The following is a 21432-nucleotide window of genomic DNA, read 5'->3' as shown; positions in this document are numbered from 1 at the left end:
ACAGGCAGAGGGAGAAGCAGGCTCCATGCAGAGAGCCTGACGTGGGACTTGATCCAGGGTCTCTAGGATCACGCCCTGAGCTGCAGGCGGCACTAAACCGTTGCACCACCGGGGCTGCCCAAGACTTCATATTTTTAGAACAGTTTTAGGTGCACAGTAAAGTTGAGGGAAAGATACAGAGATTTACTGCATGTGCCCTGTGTCCACACAGGCATAGTTCCTCGCCTATTATTAGTATCCCCCTACCAGAGTGATCCATTCGTTACTATTGATGAATCTACAGTGACACATCATCATCACCCAAAGTCCATGGTTTATAGTTCACTATTGTACATGCACTTTGGCCCTGGACAAATGTATAATGATATGTACCCATCATTTTGGTACCATACAGAGTATTTTCATGGCCTTAAAAATCCGCTGAGCCTGCCTTTCATCTTTCCCCTGACCCCAACCCCCAGCATCCACTGTTCCCCTACTTTCGCCTCTTCTAGAATGTCATAGAGTTGGAATCATACAGTCTGTAGCCTTTTCAGATTGGATTCTTTCACTCAATAATACACATTTGGGTGTCCTCCATCTCTTTTCATGGCTTGATAGCTCATGCACATATAATTTTGGAACTTAATTAAAAAAATAACAATTATCTTTCTTTCAAGCGTTTCCTCTACCTAAGTCCCTGGAATTCTGTCATGAATTCGGAGTAAGAGTTACCAACACTAGGAATATTTTTTAGATGTCATACTGCGAGAAAAGAGTCAGTTCACAGTGTACTTGGCATGTACCGAGTTTATCTGATTTCCTCCCAGCCCAGGATGCTCTGAGCCTCCAAGAGCCCAGGGAACTCAGATAGTGAAGTTTGAGCAGGAAACCAAAGCAAATTTATCCTCATTCATCATTTTGATCATTTTTCCTATAGCTGAATCTGTGTGAAAAGCTCTGGATAAAAATTAAAATTAAAAAAATTAATGATTTTCAAAATGTATTTTCCAGTAGAATTGTGTCTTATAACTTCTGGTTTGTTTTTCCAACTTCCTTTGGAAAAAAAAAATTGAAGAAAATATTAAATACCAGGAGTAATATACAAAAGAGAATATAATTACATATAATTACATATATGTATATATATTTGTATTGTTGTAAAACTTGTTTTTCAGGTCCATTCAGTAAATGCGTAGTCTGAAGAGAGAGGCACACATGTATGGGAAGTGGCACCTGCCTTCTTGTAAGAAGCAGACACACAGTTAACTTTGAGACAAGGAAGGTGTAGTGTTGTTTTGTTTTTTTAAAATACAAAAACATGAAATAAAGCCAGAAGACAAAGAATACAGAATATATGTGATCTACATGAGTGTGTGCATGGGGTTAAGAATTTAAAGGGTTGGAAGGTCTTTTTCATGACCTGTCAAGAAAAATTATGAAAACGCTTTGAAAGGGATCAAACAGGTATTCCTAGGCATTCTGCTCAGCTGAACTTCTCTGTTTTCTGATTCTATAGGGGCCTGCATAGTTTAGCCATTCTATATGTCTGGAGGTTGTAGAAAGCTGCTAATATGAATGAATTCCGTGCAGTGGAATACAATTGGCTACCGTCCTGTGACTGTTGACAAGTTCTGTATCTATTTATAAATTTATTTCAGTGTTTCTGATGGCACTTATATATGTGTGTATTGTGTGAACGCTCCCTTGAATAACTGTAACATCTTACTGGTACCCTCATTATTTCCTGATGAAGAAAATCTTTGATACATATTTATATTTCATATTTGCTCAAAGTCACATTTTAGCTTCTTAAAATATTTGTTTAACACCCAAAAGCATGTTATTGAGCATAATTCCTTATCTTCTAGCATTCTGGCTGGGGGTCAAGGTGGGTGAAATGTGAATAGAGGGAAACATTCTACTAGTATCCCCTTTTGTTGTCAAATTGTCCGCCTCACTCCAGGTTTAAAAAAGTCATAAATTACTACAGAAACCTTGCTTCTCAAAGTGTGGTCTGCTGAAGAACAGCATCTATACATCTACTGGGACTTTGTTTGAAATGCAGAATCTCAGGCCTTACCCCACACTTACTTTGCTTAATAATACCCTTGGATGATTTCTATTCCCATTGAAGTTTTTAAAAGCACTGATTCAGAACAAGGAGACCACAGTGCTCTCAGCTTCGGTGCCTCTCCTTCCCAATACCCACTTGAGAAAGAGGTTTAGAGTCCATGCAGACAACAGCAATAAGAAAAGGTATAAACCAGGAAAGCTTAATTTTTCTTTGGTTAAATAAAATAATTGGCATAACTCTAAGCCTACATGTTTTTCTAAGAGTTGGTCTTGAATGGGCAAAGAGACAAATGTAATGGGATAAACAGAGAGATGGATGATAGCTGAGAGATAGATAGATGATAGATAGATAGATAGATAGATAGATAGATAGATAGATAGATAGATGATCTCCCGGTAATCCCAAACCTTTTGTTGCTGCAGGCTGTCCTCTTTCCACATTGGTTCAATCACGCTCAAGACCTTTGGCTTTGCCACTCTTCTTTGGACTTTTCTGCTCTTGAATTTGAGATATCAGCTTGATTTCTGTGATACTCTCAGGAGGACTTTGCTGCTGCCACCTGTGTGATTTTTCTGTTGTTGGTAGAATTGACTAGGCTGTCCTTGGCAGGTTTGGCCTCCACATCCATATGTGGGCTCTGATCTCAGCCTTCCAAGTGGAGGAGACCACCATGACCTGAGAGGTCTCCATGACCAAGTGGAGGAGACCACATGACCTGGTCACCTGACAAATGTACTTGTGGAAATCAGCCATAGCTCCCATACGAAAGCACACAATATAGATTTCCTTTACCTAAACTAGCATCTTTCCAAGTAAAACTCTGACTTTTCATGGACAAAAATTGTATGATGTTTGTGAGTATCTTTGGGCTCTACCCGCTATATGCCAGTCCCCTCCTCCTCAATGTGACAACCAAAATCATCGCCAGACATTGTCCAATGTTCCCTAGAGAGGTAGGCAAAAATCACCCTTGGTGAAAATCACTGTCTTGGAGATTTATAATTGTGTGCCAGGTTGCTATTACTGTATTTACAATCTTAACCTTGGAAACAATTAAGAAAATCCCACATCTGACCTGGGGGCTCACATAAAAAAGGCACTTGCCTGTCTCCATTATACTTTTATTCTGGATTCCTGGGTGCATAGCAAAATAAAAACTCATTGATTTTGTTTTACTTTACAGCTATGCTTTAGGGAAAAATGTAAAGTGACCTGGGTGTGCATGAATGAGATAGAAAGATGTATTTTCAAAACACAATTAGAATAGGGAGAAATTGCATGCAATTAGGTTAAAAATGCCCTGCTTAACATGCACTCAGCGTAACATAGCCAGCAGGTTGCAAATTATGGAATATAGATTTTCATTATCAGGTCTCCATAATATATTTCTTGCATTTAAAGACCCGAATTTGAAGGTTAGTGGGAAGCATGTAAATTGTTCGGTGCTGTAACTAAGGCTTAACATTTTTTACTTTGAGTTTTTATTGCCATTTCCTTAATTTAAACACATTGAGTACATTTGCATTTTTTTCAATTGCTCTTTTTTCTGGTATGTTGCTATCATGGTCTCTGCCATGGGCTATCAACAGAGTATGGAAAATAGTTTCATGGTCCTCGCAAGGCTGGAGAGAGCAGAGACAGGAGGTCTGGCAATCTCTAGCTTGGGCACACCCACTGTGATGACTGGGAAAACCATGGAATCTGTTTTCCCATTAGCTGGAAGGAAGGTGGGGGCAATCACTGCTCATTTTCTAGTTCCTATCTGACCCACAGACTTTGTTAAAGTCATTTATCACATGACCATTTTTCAGCTCTTTAAAAAAAATCAGTTTAGTATTTCTATTACTTTGTACAACATATTCCATCTGGCTCTTCTTTTTTTGCCAGTAATCTTTCTGTCTTAGTTCATACTCTAGTTTACCACTTAGTAGCTGGAAAATTTAATTTTTAACCAGGATGATCACCAAAATACACAAAATTGGTGAGACACAACCAGATGGCAGCATAACCCAGGAGCAGATACTGAAAATACTTGCTGGGCCAGGTGCTTTGATTCACTGGATCATGGGGAACCAGGGAGGGGAAAGGGCCGAGTGGAAGTCAAGAGTCAAAGAGGAGGTGACCCAGAGTGGACCTGGAGCAGCCAGAGTGCAGGAGAGTGTCAGGTGTCATTCACCAAGGGTATGGAAGTATTTGCATGTCTTAACTTGGCAGTATCCTACCAGTATCTGAACAGCCACAGACTGTGTGTACCAGGCCTGCTTAAGCTGTACTTGCCCTAATAAAAAATGAAAATCAGAACAGTGTTTGATATGTTTATTGTGGCACGTAACAAAGATTTGCAAGCAAAACACATAGCACAGGGTCTGACATGGCATAAATGCTCACTAAATGTTAGCTAATGCTATCATCATGCTATTGCCTGTTCTCCATCTCTTTATGCATTCCTGTTACCTTTTCTACCCACATGTCTTATCTGTCCTTCTGGCCCTCTTTCTCCATTCCTTCATTGTTGAGAATTTTTTGTGTCCCTAATTTTGTTTCTGTCCTTTTACATTTCCCTATTACATTTCCCTATCACCGTTAGTATTTTGTCATGCACTTCACCCCCAATTTACGTGAAAAATGAATGTAAATGAAATGGGGATACAAGGCACGAGGCAGCTTTTAAAGTAATGAAGTTCTGCAAGCAAAATGGGTAGAGCGGGATACTGCATTGGTACAGTGAGATTCAGTCCTTCTGAGTTCTGTGTCCAGAGTTCATGGATGTGTCTGAGGGAATTCCATGCGTGTGGGGGGAAGATGACCCAGAGGAGGATGTTTATGGTGTCTTATCGGGCCAAAAATTGAGCTACAGACAAGTAGCATATACATCTCCAGATTCTAGTCAGATCTCAGCAGAGAGAAAGGCTAAGCATGAAAGCTGAGGGAAGTTATTTATGCAAGGGACTCTGTGGAACTCAAAGACAAGGAGAGAAAAATATAAGATTGGGTGACAATGGGCAACCCCAAGCTGGAGACAGGATCCTTCAAGCAGATCCCGGGATGAGACTTTGCAGCATGGTCATGGAAGAAGGAAGTGTAATGCCTCTGAAGTACCTACAGATTGCCTTTTTGGCACCAAAGTTATCTTGTTTGTATCTGTATGCAGGTTACCTGAAGTTGTAGAGGCAGATTCAAAAGGGAAAATGTATGCTGATTCCTATGTCTAATCTCCTCCCTACACTCTCCAGAATTCACAATTCAATATGTTTAAGGAGAGGCCAACAAATCTGCATTTTAAACAAGCACCATTCCCACTGCTAGATCCTTGAAATTCATGCAGTGGCTCCATGGACCATACACTTAAAGCCATGTGAAATGTACCCAACTGAAAAATCACTATTCTTTTTTTCCCTTCCTTTATAAAAACGTATTATTTTTCCCCGCTTTATGGAGAAATAATTGACACATATCAAGAAATAACTATCCTGAGGGAGCTTGGAAGTGAAAATATTGAGAGATAGAAAAGATATGAGGAAGAGGAGAAACTTAAAGTTGATTGAATTCTAAATACAAGGCCAGTGAGTAGTTGTTGGCAGATTTCAATTTCCAAAGTTCTTTGTTAACCTATAAAATGTGAACTTTTTCCTTGACTTTGACTGAGTTTGAGGTGGATGATGACATAAAGATTGGTGATATCTTTGAGTATAAGTAAAAAAATTAAAATTAGAACTACCATATTATCTAGCAATTCCAGCTCTAGATATGTATCTAAAGGAAAAAATGAAAATATCTGTGTACCTACATATTCACTGAAGTAAGACAACAGCCAATTTATAATTTACAAAGGTCAAGACCTAGAAATAACCTAAACATCCACTGGTGGGTGAATGGATGAAGATAATGTGTCACACACACACACACACACACACACACACACACACACACAGAGGAATATTACATAGTCATAGAAAAGGAAATCCTGACATTTTTAATAACATTAATGGACCTAGAGGACATTGTACTAAGTGAAATCAGCCAGATAGAGAGAGACAAATACTATAAGATCTCACTTATATGTGGAATCTATGACAAACACAAAGAAGTCCAACTCATAGATAACAGAGAGTAGATTGGTGGATGCCAGAGGCAGAAAATAGAGAATGGGTAATATGGGTGAAGGGGGTCAAATGGCACAAAGTTTCAGTTATAAAATAAATATAGTCTTGGAGATATGATGTATAGCATGGTGATCATAGTTAACAACATGTATTGTATATTTGAGAGTAGCTGAGAGAGTAGATCTTAAAAGTTTTCATCATAATCACACGCAAAAATTGTTACTATGTGTGGTGATGGATATTAAGTACAGTTAGTGTGGTGATCATTTCACAAATAAAAAACCATCATGTTGTTAACCTGAGGCTAATATAATGTTATATGTCAATTACACACACACACACAAGTATAGGCAGACTGCTAAGATTTTGATATTACTCTCCTTGCTACAGAAAGAGAAAATGTCACTCATTGTATCTGTTTCTTCAGACACTAGACAGTACATGACTATAGGAAGATGAGGCAAGTTCATGGTCCTGACCCATTTCTGTGGAATAGTGCCAGAAGTCCTGAATCCCAGACTCAGTTCTGTCACTTGCTAAGTAGCATCTTGAACAAATCAGTTTTCTGCATGTAAGCATCTTGCCCACAAAATATGGGAAAAAGTCTTAGATAATATTTCATGTTGTTTCAAGATCTAGCATCTTGTACCCCTAAGTCATTCTTTTGTTGCCTGTAAGGGCTGTTGAAAAGTAAACAGTGATCAGAACGCTTAGTGACGATCATCAGCTATAAAAAGCAAACCAGTACTATACTTCTATAGGCCTTACCCATTTCAGGCATGGTAGAGGGGAAGGAGATAAAAAACGGGGGTTGTCCTGGAGGAGGGAGGGAGGCTATCCCAGCTGCTCTTATAATGAGGAAATAATCACTCAATGCCCGAGCAATTTGTAATGCAGCTGCTGGGGGTGTAGGGACACAGCTGTTCTAAAAAAGAAAAAGAATTGGGTTCTTTCTTTTCTATCTCCCATTGCAGATGGATTAGCAATGTAGTTTTAAAATAAATGATTAACTCCTGGTGAGGAATATTCTTTAGAGTCCCTTGATGAGTAAGGGTCTAAAGGGTTGATGAGGTTTCAAAGATCTCATTTTAGGAATGAGTCGTGAAAGTAGAATCTGACAGAAGTAAAAGCTCATAGGTAATATATACCAACTCCCCTACTTGATACTGCTGTAATTGCCAGTCATTATTTTTACTCCCTGAGGTAAAATGAAATCAAAGCAATAACAGGTCAGAGTAGCTCTCTCTTTTTTTTCTGGGCCACTGGGTTTCAAAGAAAAAAAAAAGTTTCCATTCTTTGATGGCATCTGCTGGGCAAGTAGGGTGTCTGGTATATTTTCTCATGTGATCCTTAGAGTCATTTGACAAGGTCTCATGGTCTCCACTGTGCAGATGACAAAACTGAATCCAACTTTCTTCCTTGACTGAGCTCACCCAGCGTCAATCTCTGCAGTCATGGGGAGAAGTGAGAATAGCAGTTAGGGAAACAGATTATGAGCCAGCCTGTTTGAACCTGGAATTGCCACTAGGTGATCTGGGATAAGTGACTTAGCTCTTTGGAGTCTCAGCCTGCACTCAGCATAGTGCCTAGCAGACTTTGACTATGGCAAAGATGTTATTAATTCCATCTGAGTTCAAAGCCCTTGCTCTTTTACTATATTTTTCTGTGCTGAAAGTCAGACAGGTTTGTGGGAGAATTTTAAATCAAGCAGATAAATACATCCAGCTATCAGAAATCCAACTTATACTGAAAAACAGTATGTGTGTTAGCTTCCCTAATGTTACATTTCTGGTGATAAGAGGGAAACATGAATCAAAAGGAACGTAATTCTGATTCCTTTCAGAGGATGTTCATGCAACAGCCTCTATTCACTGCCTCTCTACTCTGAGTATTAACTTGTGTGTTGTCAATGGTCCAAGCAGGACCTGTGCAGTATCTTGCATCCTGAAGAGTTGCCAGTCTGTCTTTCAATAGATTCCCGCTGAAAGGAAGTAAATCATAACCTAATCTCATCATCTCCAGATTGAGCAAGATCTGCTATATTACAAATCTGCTTAGTCAAGGAGCAGCTCTCAAGGCCCGCCTTCCTCCAGCTGTCTAAATATTGCTCAGCTCCAAAAGCTCTCTCTCCCACTTCCTCTGCGAATCCTACCCTGAGGCCGTGAGGCCACGTTGACCTCTTTCTCCTTTCCAGACTTCCAAGGTCTTCTGCATCTGTGCCACACATTTGGGAACTTGTTTTTATTATCTTGTATGGTCTTTTGGTTCATTTTTAACCCACATTTGTTCCTTGGGATTGAGGACTAGAGCAGAAATCATTTTTAGCTCTGACAGAGTTCAGCATTATAAAGGAAGAGCAACAGAAGAACGAGTATATACTCAATCATTCAAAGTGTCGATTTTATGAGATTAGATGCAGCGATAAGGGAATTAGTAAACTAGAAAATAAATTAGAAGAAATCACCTAGAATATTATCCAAGAAGGACACAAAAATTCAAACTATGGAAGAGTGTGAAGGCATGTAGCAGATCTACCATTATCAAAAATAATAATGATAAAAAAATTAAGGTCCTTGAAGGGAAGAAAAGAAACAATGAAGAGATAATGACAGAGTTTTCCTTTACAAAGCAAAAGCATTGATACACAGATTTAAGAAACTCAGTGGCACCCAAATAGAGTAACTAAAATGATTTGATTTGGTTACTGTACTTTGGTATTAGAAAGTCAGTTCATTCATTCTCTATAAATGTTATATCATGTTTTATTATTTTTTATTTCCTGTGACATTTTCAAGATTATCTTTGTTTCTCCAAACTTGCAAGAATAAGATTTTAAGGGTTGACAACTCAACAACTAAATATTTTGATCATAAGCTTCTTTTATCAGTTGGTTCTTCTTCATGGTTCCTTTTGTTCCTTTGCTATCTGGTTATCTTTGATGCTGCGCTGGTCATCTTAAGTAAAACTTATGTATAGGGATAATTTAAATAAATGCTTTACTTCAGGGAGGAATTGCATTTGCTTCTTCCAGTTTCCTAAGAGAAGTACTAGCTCAGCTACATCTTAAACCAAATCCAAGGTTTGAGATTCACTGGGAGATCCATGTGATTTGAACACTGGCTGCAATCTCCCCACCCACAACCCTTGTTGCAGTCCCTCCTTCATTGCAGTTCTGCTATTTATTTTCATTCTATCTTGCCATTATGTCCCTATGTTATTGGGTTCTATTAGTTTCTCCATCCTGTGCCAGTGCTGGCTTAACAATGTCTGTCTTGTTTCCCGCAAGAAGTCACCAAAAGTAAAGTTGATCTCTTATCTGTGCTTTTGACAGTTTTATGGGACAGCAGAGGTAAAAATCATGATTTTTTTTGCATATACATTTGCATATACTTTTCTTGGTTTCCAATTTTGTTGTCTTCTTTTTCCTGTCCTTTCGCCTTCCCTCCTCCACTTCCCCCTTCCCACTCCCCTTTCTCCTCTCCTTCCCCCTTCCACTCTTCCCTTTTTTCCTCCCCTCTCCCCTTCCTCCCCTCCTCTGATCTTCCCTTCTCTTCTCTTCTCTTCCCTTCCCTTCCCCCTCTTCTCTCTTCTTTCTTTCTTTCTTTCTTTCTTTCTTTCTTTCTTTCTTTCTTTCTTTCTTTCTTTCTTTCTTCTTCTTTCTTTCTTTCTTTCTTTCTTTCTTTCTTTCTTTCTTTCTTTCTTTTCTTTCTTTCTTTCTTTTTCTTTCTCTCTCTCTCTTTCTCTCTCTCTCTCTTTCTCTCTTTTTTCTCCTTCTCTGTGTCCTGGTAATTCTTTACTGTTCTGCAAGCTGTTTGATTTTATAATCACAATTTCTTCAGTTGTGTTCTTGTTTAAAAAAGATTTTATTTATTTATTCATGAAAGACACACACACACACACACACACACACAGAGGCAGAGACATAGGCAGAGGGAGAAGTGGGTTCCAGAAGCCAGATGCAGGACTCTATCCCAGGACTCCAGGATCATGCCCTGAGCCAAAGGCAGATTCTCAACCTCTGAGCCACCCACATGTCCCACCTTCTTCAGTGTTTGTTGAATATGTGCTGTTGTTTACAATGAGTTTTGATCAAGTAATCTGTTATCATTTCTCCCAAATTCTAATTTATGTCACAGTACATAACAATTTGTAATTAAAAAATAGAGTGATTTTCAAATATTTTATTTTCCTGCTTCTATTTTTATGTATGCCCCTAAAGTTCACTGTACCTCCAGCACCTAACATTGTGCCTGAAATGTAGTAGCTTCTAAATAAATGTCCTTGAATAGGTTCAATTTCTTCATCTTTAGGTTAGGAAAAATGCTATGTACCTTGTTGGTTTATTATAAGAATTATAGTTTATGGGCATCGATATAAGAAAGCGATTGTTGTAGATTAATATGGTTAAGTATCAGCAGATGTTCAGAAGTTACTGGCTTGAATGTGACTGATTATATAGCCTGCTGAATCTCCTATTTCAAATTTCTTTGTTGCTTTCACTTTACTGAGAAGCTACACTTGCTTTGACCCTTTACTCACACATTTGAAATCTTGAGCAACCAATATTGATTTATCTCTGCAATGATGGAGATGGCCTTTCAAGGAAACATCATAAATATCTGCTGTCAGTTTGAATTTCTTTTGTTTTCAATGGTTCTGTTTTTAAAATTCTGCAGTATTTATGGTAAGGAGCCAGTTTCCAGATGTGAATATTATGTCAAGTATTTGTTTTTCTAATATTTAATACTTGGAGTGACCAGAATCTATTTTAAGAACAGACTTCTCCCTGTGTCTTATTTTTCCCTGTTAGTCTTGCAGGGTGGATGGGAGATGCAAGAATAGAGATATTGTCTCCCTATCTTCACCCAGCATGGTAAGGACCACCATAGTGGTATATGCAAAGAAGTGTAGGGGTGGGATGTGCGATTTATTTATCTCAGCTTTCCCCTGGGCCTCACTATCCTTTGACAATCCTGCCAATTCTTTGCTTTCTCTGATCATTTGTAAGTGTTGGGATGATGACACTGCTTTTGGGTCCAGGATTGTTCACAATTTTATTTTGCTCATCCCAGGAAGTTCATAAATGATGATGAAGAAGATGATGGCTACATGAAATATTACATTCTAAAATAGAAGCAACCATTTGTGATGGGAGAATTAATGTCAGCCCCTCTGACACTAGAGTTATTAATTTTCTCTTAGATAAAATGGTTTAGACTCCATATTTTTCCTTCCTGATCTAACATTTTTCACTCTATAACAGGATGTAAAATGGGCCCTACCTTTCTCAGTTTCAGCTGATGCTACAAAGATCAAATAAAATGACAGCTTCCAGTTACCCCATAGGAAAATACTAAACTACTAATGCTACTTGATGTTAATGGAGCACTGAGAGCATTTCAGGGGGAGAATATTTGTTGTATAGCACTGCCTTGCATATTGTAGGAGTTTGACATTCTAGCACCATTCCCCTAGCAAACTTGCCATAGAACTCCCTGAGTAAACTGTCAACCCCAAAATGAACTTTACATATTTCCAAGTGCACACAAGAGAATAATGTTAATTTCCCATTGAAAACCACTTTCCAGCTGATCTTCAATCTCTAGAGTGGAAACAGTTTGAAATTAAAAGGCAGAGAGAATTTCTCTGCCTTGTGTGCGCCATCCACACTCCCAAAGGATAAGAATACATTGTGCTCCCTTCACCTGCATCAGTTGAGAGTCTGGTAGAGCCTTCAGAAGACCTGCTATCTATTCCACAAATAGGAAAACCATGACAACTGGTATGACATGTGTCTTGAGTCACCTGAGGCAGCATATGGGAAAAGTATATATAGAGAGAGCTCAATTGAAAAACATGTTTGTCCAGTCAGGAAGACATTCTACATAAGCATTTCTATTAAATCATTTAAAGAAATTTCAGGGAAGAAAAAGTGGCCTGAACCTTCAAGATATATTTGGGGTGATTTCTTATTCTAAATAAATAATCACTCTTTTAAAAAATATTGCGTTAGAACATAAATCACAATAAATTTACCATATTAGCCATTTTTAAGTGTACAATTCTGTAGTGTTAAGTACATTTACAGGGTTTTGAAACCATGAACACCACAAATCTTCACATTTTCATCTTCCAGAACTAAAACTCTGTACCCATTAAACACTAACTCCCTATTTCCCTATCGACCTAGCCCCTGAAAACCACCATTCTACTTCCTATCTATGAATTTAACTACTCAGTAAAATCATATGAAGCAATACATTTACCTTGTGGATATTCTCCTTGAAACTAGGAGAATGCTCTATATTTCAATAGGAGAGTTAGAAAATAAGGATACCAACAGGGAAAGGGTCCTTCCACGTGGAAAGTTTGTTTCCTGGGGAAAGAAACCAAGTAAGATTCTGCCAACAGTACTCCAAAATCTTAAAAATAGAAAGTAATAAGAAATTAGGTCAAAGAAGGAGGACCAGAACTGTTCCCAGAGCAGATGGGGCAGTGTTGATCCCTTTAGATGATGTGTTATAACCTAAGTAAGCCCCAAGTTCTTCAAGAGTTAATTGTTAGACAGTCACTTTGATTTTTTTACAGCCACAAATGTCACACAGTGGATGCTACAGAAGCTCTGGAATTGGATTGCTTTTTTGTTGTTTTTGAGCATAGAGTTCTCTATATATTCTGGATATGAATCCGTTAACAGATACATGATTTGAAAATATTTTCTCCCATTTCATGGATTGCATTTCCAGTCTATTGATAGTGTCTATGAATGCACAGTTTTCTAACATTTTGATGAAGACTAATTGATCTTTTCTCTTTTGTTGCCTGTGCTTTTGCTATTATATTCAAGAAATCATTGCCACATACAATATTATGAAACTTTCCTTCTATGTTTTCTTTGAATTTTATATTTTTAGTTCTTACACTTAGGTCTTTGACATATTTTGAGTTAATTTTTGTATGTTTCATAAGGTAAGGACATAAATTCATTCTTCTGTATGTGGATATCGAGTTTTCCCAACACCATTTTCTAAAGGTTGCGCTTTCCAAATTGAGTGGTCTAGGTACCTTTGTCAAAAGTCATTAAACCGCATGTGCAAGGATTTATTTCTAGAATCTTTATTCTATTTCATTGTCCCATATGTTTTTATTACAGTGCCACATTGTTTAAATTGCCATAGCTTTGTAGTAAACCTTAAAACCAGGAAATATGAGACCTTGAGCTTTGTTCTTCCTTTTCAAGATCATTTTGGCTACTCAGGATGTCTTGAAATTCCATATGAATTTTTCGATGAATTTTTCTCTTTCAGCAAAAAATGCTGCTGTGGTTTTGATGGAGATTTAACTGACTGTGTACATAGATCACTTTGGGTAGTCTTACATCTTAAAGATATTAAGCTTTATAAGCCATGAACCAAAATGTCTTTTCATTTGTTTGTATGTATGTTGATTTTCTGCAAAGTTTTGTAGTTTTCAGGGCAAAATTCTTTCATCTGTTATGTTAACTTTATTCCTAGTATTTTGTTATTTCTAATGCTATATAAATGGAATTATTTTCTCAATTTTCATATTGTTCATTGTTGATGCATAGAAATGCAACTGATTTTTACATGTCAATTTTGTATCTGCAATTTCACTGAATTTGTTTGTTGGTTCTGATATATTTTTGTGGAATTTTTAGCAGTTTTCTACACATAAGATCATGTCATATGCAAAGATAATTTTATTTCTTCCTTTCTAACTTGGATGCCTTTATTTCTTTTTCTTGCTTAAATGCTCTGGCTGTGACTTTTAGTACTATGTTGAATACAAATAGCAAAACTGGGCAGACTTGTCTTACTCCTCATCTTAGAGAAAAAGCTTTCAGTCTTTCATGATTTACTATGATAGCTCTGGGTTTTTCATGTATTATGTTTATTATATGAAAGCAGTCTCCTTGTATTCTTAATTTGTTGAGTCTTCTTATCGAAGAATGTTGAATTCTGTCAAACACTTTTTCTTTTTCAAGTGAGATGATCACATGGCTTTGTTTCTTCATTCTGCTAACAGTGATTGTTTTTCATAGTTGAATAATCTTTGTATCACAGGAATAAATTCCACATGGGGATTGTATATAATCCTTTTTTTTAAAATTTTTATTTATTTATGATAGTCACACACACAGAGAGAGAGAGAGAGGCAGAGACACAGGCAGAGGGAGAAGCAGGCTCCATGCACCGGGAGCCCGACGTGGGATTCGATCCCGGGTCTCCAGGATCGCGCCCTGGGCCAAAGGCAGGCGCCAAACCGCTGCGCCACCCAGGGATCCCTATAATCCTTTTAACATGTTACTGATTCTGATTTTCTGGTACTTTGTTGAGGATTTTTGCATCAATATTCATCAGAGATTTTTGTCTGTATTTTCCTTTGTTTGTGGGGTCTTTGGTATTAGGGTAATGCTGACCTCATTGAATGAGTTAGGAAGTGTTCCCTTCTAAGTCTTAAAAGTCTAAGAAGGATTGGTGTTATCCCCTCTATAAATGAGTGGTAGAATTAATCAATGAAGCCATTTGGTCTTGGTCTTTTCTTTGATAGGAAGATTTTGATTATGGATTCAATCTCCTTACTAGTTTTAGATCTGTTCAGGTTTTCTATTTCTTTATGATCTACAGGAAAATTCCTATAAATTTCTCCTACCATTTAGGTTATCCAGTTTGTTGGTTTATAGTTGTTCCTGTACTCTTAGAGTTTTTAAAATTTATGTAATATAATAGTAATATTCCACTTTCATTCTAATTTTAGTTATTCAAATCATCCTTTTTTTCCCAGTCAATCTAATACATTTTGTCAATTTTATTTTGTTTGTTAATCTTTTCAAAGAACCAACTCTAGTTTCATTGATTTTCTCTATTGTTTTTCTTTTATCTATTTTATTTTTCTCTGCTCTAATCTTTATTATCTTCTTTTTGCTAGCTTTGTATTTATTTAGTTTGATCTTCTTACTCTCATTTCTTAAGGTGTAAAGTTAGGTTGTTGATTTGAAATATCCTTTTTAAATATGTTTATAGCTTTAAGTTTCTTGACACTGTTTTCTCTGCATCTGATACATTTTAGTATGGTATCTTTTCATTTTCATTTATCTCAAGAAATTATATAACTCCTTGTGATTTCTTCAAACTATTCATTGCTTTAGACTTTACTGTTTAATTTCCTATATCTGTGACTATTCCACTTTTCCTTCTGATATTGATTACTAGTTTTATTTTATTGTGGTTGGAAAAGATGCGCTGCATGATTTCAATCTTGTAAAATTTATTAAAACTTTGTATGTGTGTGTGTCTTAGTATATGACCTACCCTTGAGAATATTCTTGAGAAAATGTGCACTTGAGAAAAATGTGTAACCTGTGTGTTGGGTGGAGTGTTCTGTATATGTCTGCTAGGTCTAATTGGTCTGTAGTGTTGTCCAAGTCCTCCAAAGTGGGACATTGAAGTTTCCTGCTATTATTATAGAGCTTTTTATTTCTTCCTTTAATTCTGTAAATGTTTGCTCCATATATTATGTAACTCATTTATGTTCATAATTATGATATTTTCTTGGTGAATTGGCCCATTTACCATTATGTAATGTCAATCTCTCTCTTTTCTAGAAATTTTTCTTAGTCTGTTTTGTTTGTTATTATTTATTACATCTATGTATGCTCTTTTTTGGTTACTATTTGCATCTTCATCATTTCACAATCAACTTATGTGTGCCATTTGACCTAAAATGAGTCTCTGCTTATAGCTGGATCCTGTTTTTTAAAAAAAATCCATTCTGCCAATATATATCTTCTCATTGAGGACTTAAACCTTTTTCTTTTTAAAGATTTTAATTATTTATTTATGAGAGACAGAGAGAGGTGGAGACACAGGCAGAGGGCAGAGGGAGAAGCAGACTCCCTACAGGAACCCCAATGTGGGACTCGATCCCAGGACCCTGGGATCATGACCTGAGCCAAAGGCAGATGCTCAACCACTGAGCCACCCAGGTGTCCCTTCTCTGGAAATATCTTAATTTTGCTCTCACTTTTGAAGAACCGTTTTGCCAGATGTAAAATGGCAATTTTGGATTCTTGGTTGACAATTCCATTTTATTTTCTTTCAGCGTATAATTCTATCATGTCATTGCCTTCTGACCTGCAAGTTTTCTGCTGAGAAATTCCCTGACAATCTTAGTTAAGATATTTGTACATAATGCATTTTTTTTCTTGTTGGTTTCAAGATTCTCTCTTTGTCCTTCAACAGGCTCATTGTAATGTGTTCCATGGAAAATCTTTGTGTTTATCCTCCTTGAAATTTGTTTGAGCTTTTTATATTCACATATTTCCTCAAATTTGTGAGTTTTGGGCCATTATTTCTTCAAATAAACTCTCTGTCCCTCTCTCTTCCCTTTCTGAGTTTCCCATCATGCATTTATTGGTCCATTTGGTAGTATCCCATAAATCCCTTAGTCTCTCTTAACTTTTACATTATTTTTTTTTACTCTTCAGATTCAAAAATTTAAAATTTGTATCTTCATGTTTGCTGGCTATTTCTTCTGCCTGTTAGAAACTATGTTTCTCTAGCTCTTTGAGCATATTTAAGATATTTGTCTTATAGTCTTTGTCTTGTAAGTCCAAAGTATTTGGTATTTCATATGTTCAGTTTCTGGAAATTTGTTTTGCTTGTTTTGAGTGGGCCACGTTGCCCTGTTTCTTTGTATTCCTTGTGATTCTTAAAAATTGGGCATTGGAAAAACAATACTTCTCCCAATATTTGCCATCATGAAGACTTGAGGTCTTTGTAGAAATTTTCTGGCAATGCATCTTTCCTGAGGCTGTTTGTCTGCTTTTTTAAAATAATCAATTTTCTTATATGCACATGGACTTTTAAGTTTCCTAAGAATCTTACCCTTGCTTCTTTTCAGGGCCTTGGGTGTACTATTTTATTTTCTTCCATAATAGCCTTGAGTCCACAGTATTCATTAGTCTACAGTTTTTAGATGCCACACTTCCTGCCACTGCCCTATGCAGCTTCCAGCCTGAGATCCAAACTATCTTCTGAGCTCTGACTTAGGTGAGATAGAAACCAGTCCGTCAGGCATCCCACAGACAGACCAGAATTCTGCAGACAAATTCCACTTTATCTTCTCAACCCAATGAAAAAAAGTGAGATTTGGCTACTTCCTTCCAACCATGCTATGCCAAGTAAGAGGTAGGCAAGGATAAGTAAAAATACCACAATATTTCTTACTATTTTGAATACAGTTTTTTTTCTTATTTGGGTTTCTCATTGGTTATTGTAGATTTCTGATGGTTTCCAGAGCTATATAAAGCTATTTTAGTCCGTTTTTAGCCAGTTATTTTATGCTTCCTTGGGGGAAATAGGGACCTGGAGCATACCAGTCTACAATCATGCTGATGTCACAGTAATTACTCACTTTTGTACTTAATTTCACATTTGAAATTTTGTAGCCTTTTTTGTAAATAGGCTCTACTCCAAGATGTATGTACTTTAGGCCCCCCAAACCTAGATTTACTCCTGGTTGGAGGAAGGAAAAGTTTTAACTGTGAAACCGGTAGGATTTTTTATTATTTTACTGGGCATGTTAGTTGTAAGAGAAGTCATTTTATGTCTAAAAAAGACCAACTTTTTTTCCTTTTCCCTCCAATCGGTTAAACTGATCCATCTATCCAGAGTCACAGAATGAATCCATTTTGGTCATGTAAAGAATGGACTAGACTTTAGGGATTGAAAATAAAGAATGTATGTGTATGTACTATCACTCTCTCTTGCTTTATCAGACTACTTTACTGCTTAGTATGTGATCCTATAACTAACCCTGTAAAAAGGAGAATATTTATTTTTTTAATTTGAGAGTCTATCACTTAAGAACATGTTTATGAACACTAGTTTTATAGTTAGACCTACATTTTGATCTTAGGTCTGTTTTTATTGACTTGGGAAAGCTGTTTATCCTCTGGATGACTTGGTTTTCTTTATCTCTAAAATGCAGATTATAGAACATATTTTAGGCTTGTAGCAAGAACAAAATGAGCTGATTCAAGTGAGGACCTAAGCATAATTTCTGACATATAAAGAATCCTAACACTCAAAGAGGGATTATTGTTATCATCCTTACTATTACCTGTTAAAATATTTAAAGAAGTAAGTAGTTTGTTTCACCTACTTTATGATTGGGTAGCTGGAGGCCAAGAGTTTAAATATTTTGTTCATAGTCATTTAGAAATTGGTAACTATACTATAGCTTATAAAATGTGGACATTATCAACATTTTCTTTTCACCTTTCCATCAGTTCATTATAAACTGCAAATTATAAATGTTTCCAGACCCTGAGCTGAGTATGCAAGATTTTCTGGATGCGCCAGGCAGGTGGGGTTGGATTTGGAACTTTTCTAAGAATTTAGTCCTTTTATTGCTCATATTGCTGGAAAATCAATGACTTGTGCCAAACAAGTTGTTTTCTTCTCTTGACAAAAAGCAGATCAGCAAATTTTCATATTGCACTATTTTCAATGGCTGGAACATCAACATTTTATAACAAGAAAAAAATTAAAGTTCTTCAATATTTGGAAAAGAAGTGCTTGTAAAAATGTGCACATCCATTCACCATCTGGAAAAGCAAGGTTTTACAGTTCAGCCTAATGATGTTTAGAGTCATTAGGCATCTTGGAAAATGACCTCTTATTGAAAACATTTTCTCCACAGGACACCACAGTGTTCATCTTTCTACAACTTTACACTTGTTGAGGACTTATCTTGGAAAAGTATAAGAAATGTATACACGAATAGCCAAGACCATAGTCTTTTTACTGGGAAATGTTTTAAGGCAAAATGACTTACAAGTTCAGGAGTAAAACCCAACAAACCTTGGCTCTTTATTTCTCTCCTAAGTCCCACATTCAAAAGTACTTATGGATTGCTTCTCATGTGCCAAACCAGTACTGGACTGGAAATAGATAGTTCAGGTATGGATCTGTGTATTCTCATTCTTCTCAACTGAAGACCTTGTTCATGTGAAGTCCTTCTGGTTCCTTTCCTGCTTCCTCAGAGCTTGGCCAACTGTGATATCCCTGTTCCCCATAGTGCTTTGAGTCTGTGTGCATCCAGCAAAGAGGTCCTTAGACATATGACGAAATAGTGATTGATTTTACCCATCTGTGAGCAGAAGGAGGTTTGCTAGGTGTGGGCAGACTTGTGTTGAGGGAGAACAACCATGCTCACTTAAAATAAGCCTAACTTGATGTTTTTCTAAGCCAACTAATTATGTAGGAAATTCTAGTTCATTTCTTTTTAATTTACACATTGGAGTTTTGATCTCAATATGCAGATGCACTGAAACTAATCTCTTTTATATGCTCTCCAATTATGTGAGCTACTTCCTGGCTATGGGAGGCTGCTCTGTTGGCCCTGGCCAACTAACTGGCCACCTGATTAAGGGGACATAGAAATTTATGTAGGTCTCTAGTGATTATCATAAAGTTGAAGGCAGGTCTTTCTTTTTGGTAAGCATGTAAGTGAACTGGAGATATAAATTTCATTTTTATCCATAACGAGTATATTTTCTATTGTCTTAAGTTTTTTGCATTCTAAACACTGAAAGTTTCCTATGAGCTTTTGGGGCATAAGTCTTGGATAAAGACGGTTTCCTTCCCCAGGATACATATGTCTAGGTCATAAGAATGCAGAGCTGTCATCTGGCAAATGCTCAATAATGGCTTTCTTTTTTTAAAATTTTTTTTATTTATTTATGATAGTTACAGAGAGAGAGAGAGAGAGAGAGGCAGAGACACAGGCAGAGGGAGAAGCAGGCTCCATGCACCGGGAGCCCGATGTGGGATTCGATCCCGGGTCTCCAGGATCGCGCCCTGGGCCAAAGGCAGGCGCCAAACCGCTGCGCCACCCAGGGATCCCAATAATGGCTTTCTATTGAACATTCACCCCTCAGCGAGAAAGAAAGTCAAAGGACTCTAATTCAGTCCTATGAAGAGTAAAGCTCACATATTAAGCAGAGAACTAGTCCATATAAAACTCAATCTTTGGTATTATTGGTGTTGGCAAGGAAGGATGGCTTCTTTAAAATATAGTAGGATAGAAGAAATAGGAAATTAGTCTAGCGCCAGAGGTTCTCCAAGTATGGTCTCTGGACCACCAGCATCAACATCCCCTGGAAAACTTTGCGTTAGAATTGAAGTTCTCAGGTTCTGCCCAGACTTACTGAATCAGAAACTCTGGGGTACAATGCAGCAATCCTCTTAAACTGCCAGGTGATTCTGATATTTGCTCAACTTTGAGACCCATTGTCTAGCTAGGTCATGCTCTCCTAGCTTCATCATGTTACCTCTCAACACAGTGCAATAGTGGAAGAGATTAGATACTATCAGGTTTTGGTCAATTTCAGCTAAAATTTTAGGTAGGCAAAAAAGTCATTCAACTATAGGTATCTATTGTACAGGGCTTTAATATTATCCACTTGTGTACTGTTCGTTCTTAGCTCAGTTTCTGAACACAGTGAATGACTATAAATCATTGAATGAGCATGCTCAGTGAAGTAGATATATAGTCATACACATGTGAAAACACACACACAAAAAAATACTGAAGTAGCTGATGTATATATTATATATTACATATATATACACATAATATATAATATATGTATTATATATTATAATATATAATAATGCATAATAATATAATTATACATTAATATAATATACATTATGATACATTATGATAATATGATGATTATATATTAAAGTAATATTAATTAACATTATATGTTAACACATATATTATAATATAATAAACATATATAATGTATTATATACATTAGCTACTTCAGTAAAAGGCTAAAAATAGGGCTATGGCTGTATAGCTCTGGGGGTTTCAGGGTCTAGGTGATTGCAGACCACTGGTGAGGGTGAGTCCTGAAAGCGAATGGATAGGAAAGCAAATTTCTCCTTGAATACTCACAAAGTCAGTTTTTAATGCCAAATATTATTTCTTCAAATATTACCCCACTGGAACCTGAATTGCCACAATAACATTCTGGATATATTCTTCCCTTCAGCATTGGCCTATTTCAATGTATTACATAAGTAACATTCAGAATAATATTCCTCCAGGGTCACTTTGCTTGCATAATTCCTTTTAGAAATTCTCCAGGTGGTGGATTTGTAGCACTCTCTGTGTTGTGCATCCATGGCATCGTGCAAATACCTTCATGCTAATGTAAATGTCTCTCTATATGAC

The sequence above is a fragment of the Canis lupus genome, chromosome 3 (assembly GCF_003254725.2).
Source record: "Canis lupus dingo isolate Sandy chromosome 3, ASM325472v2, whole genome shotgun sequence".
Lineage (NCBI taxonomy): Eukaryota > Metazoa > Chordata > Mammalia > Carnivora > Canidae > Canis > Canis lupus.
This window is presented reverse-complemented; position numbering follows the sequence as displayed.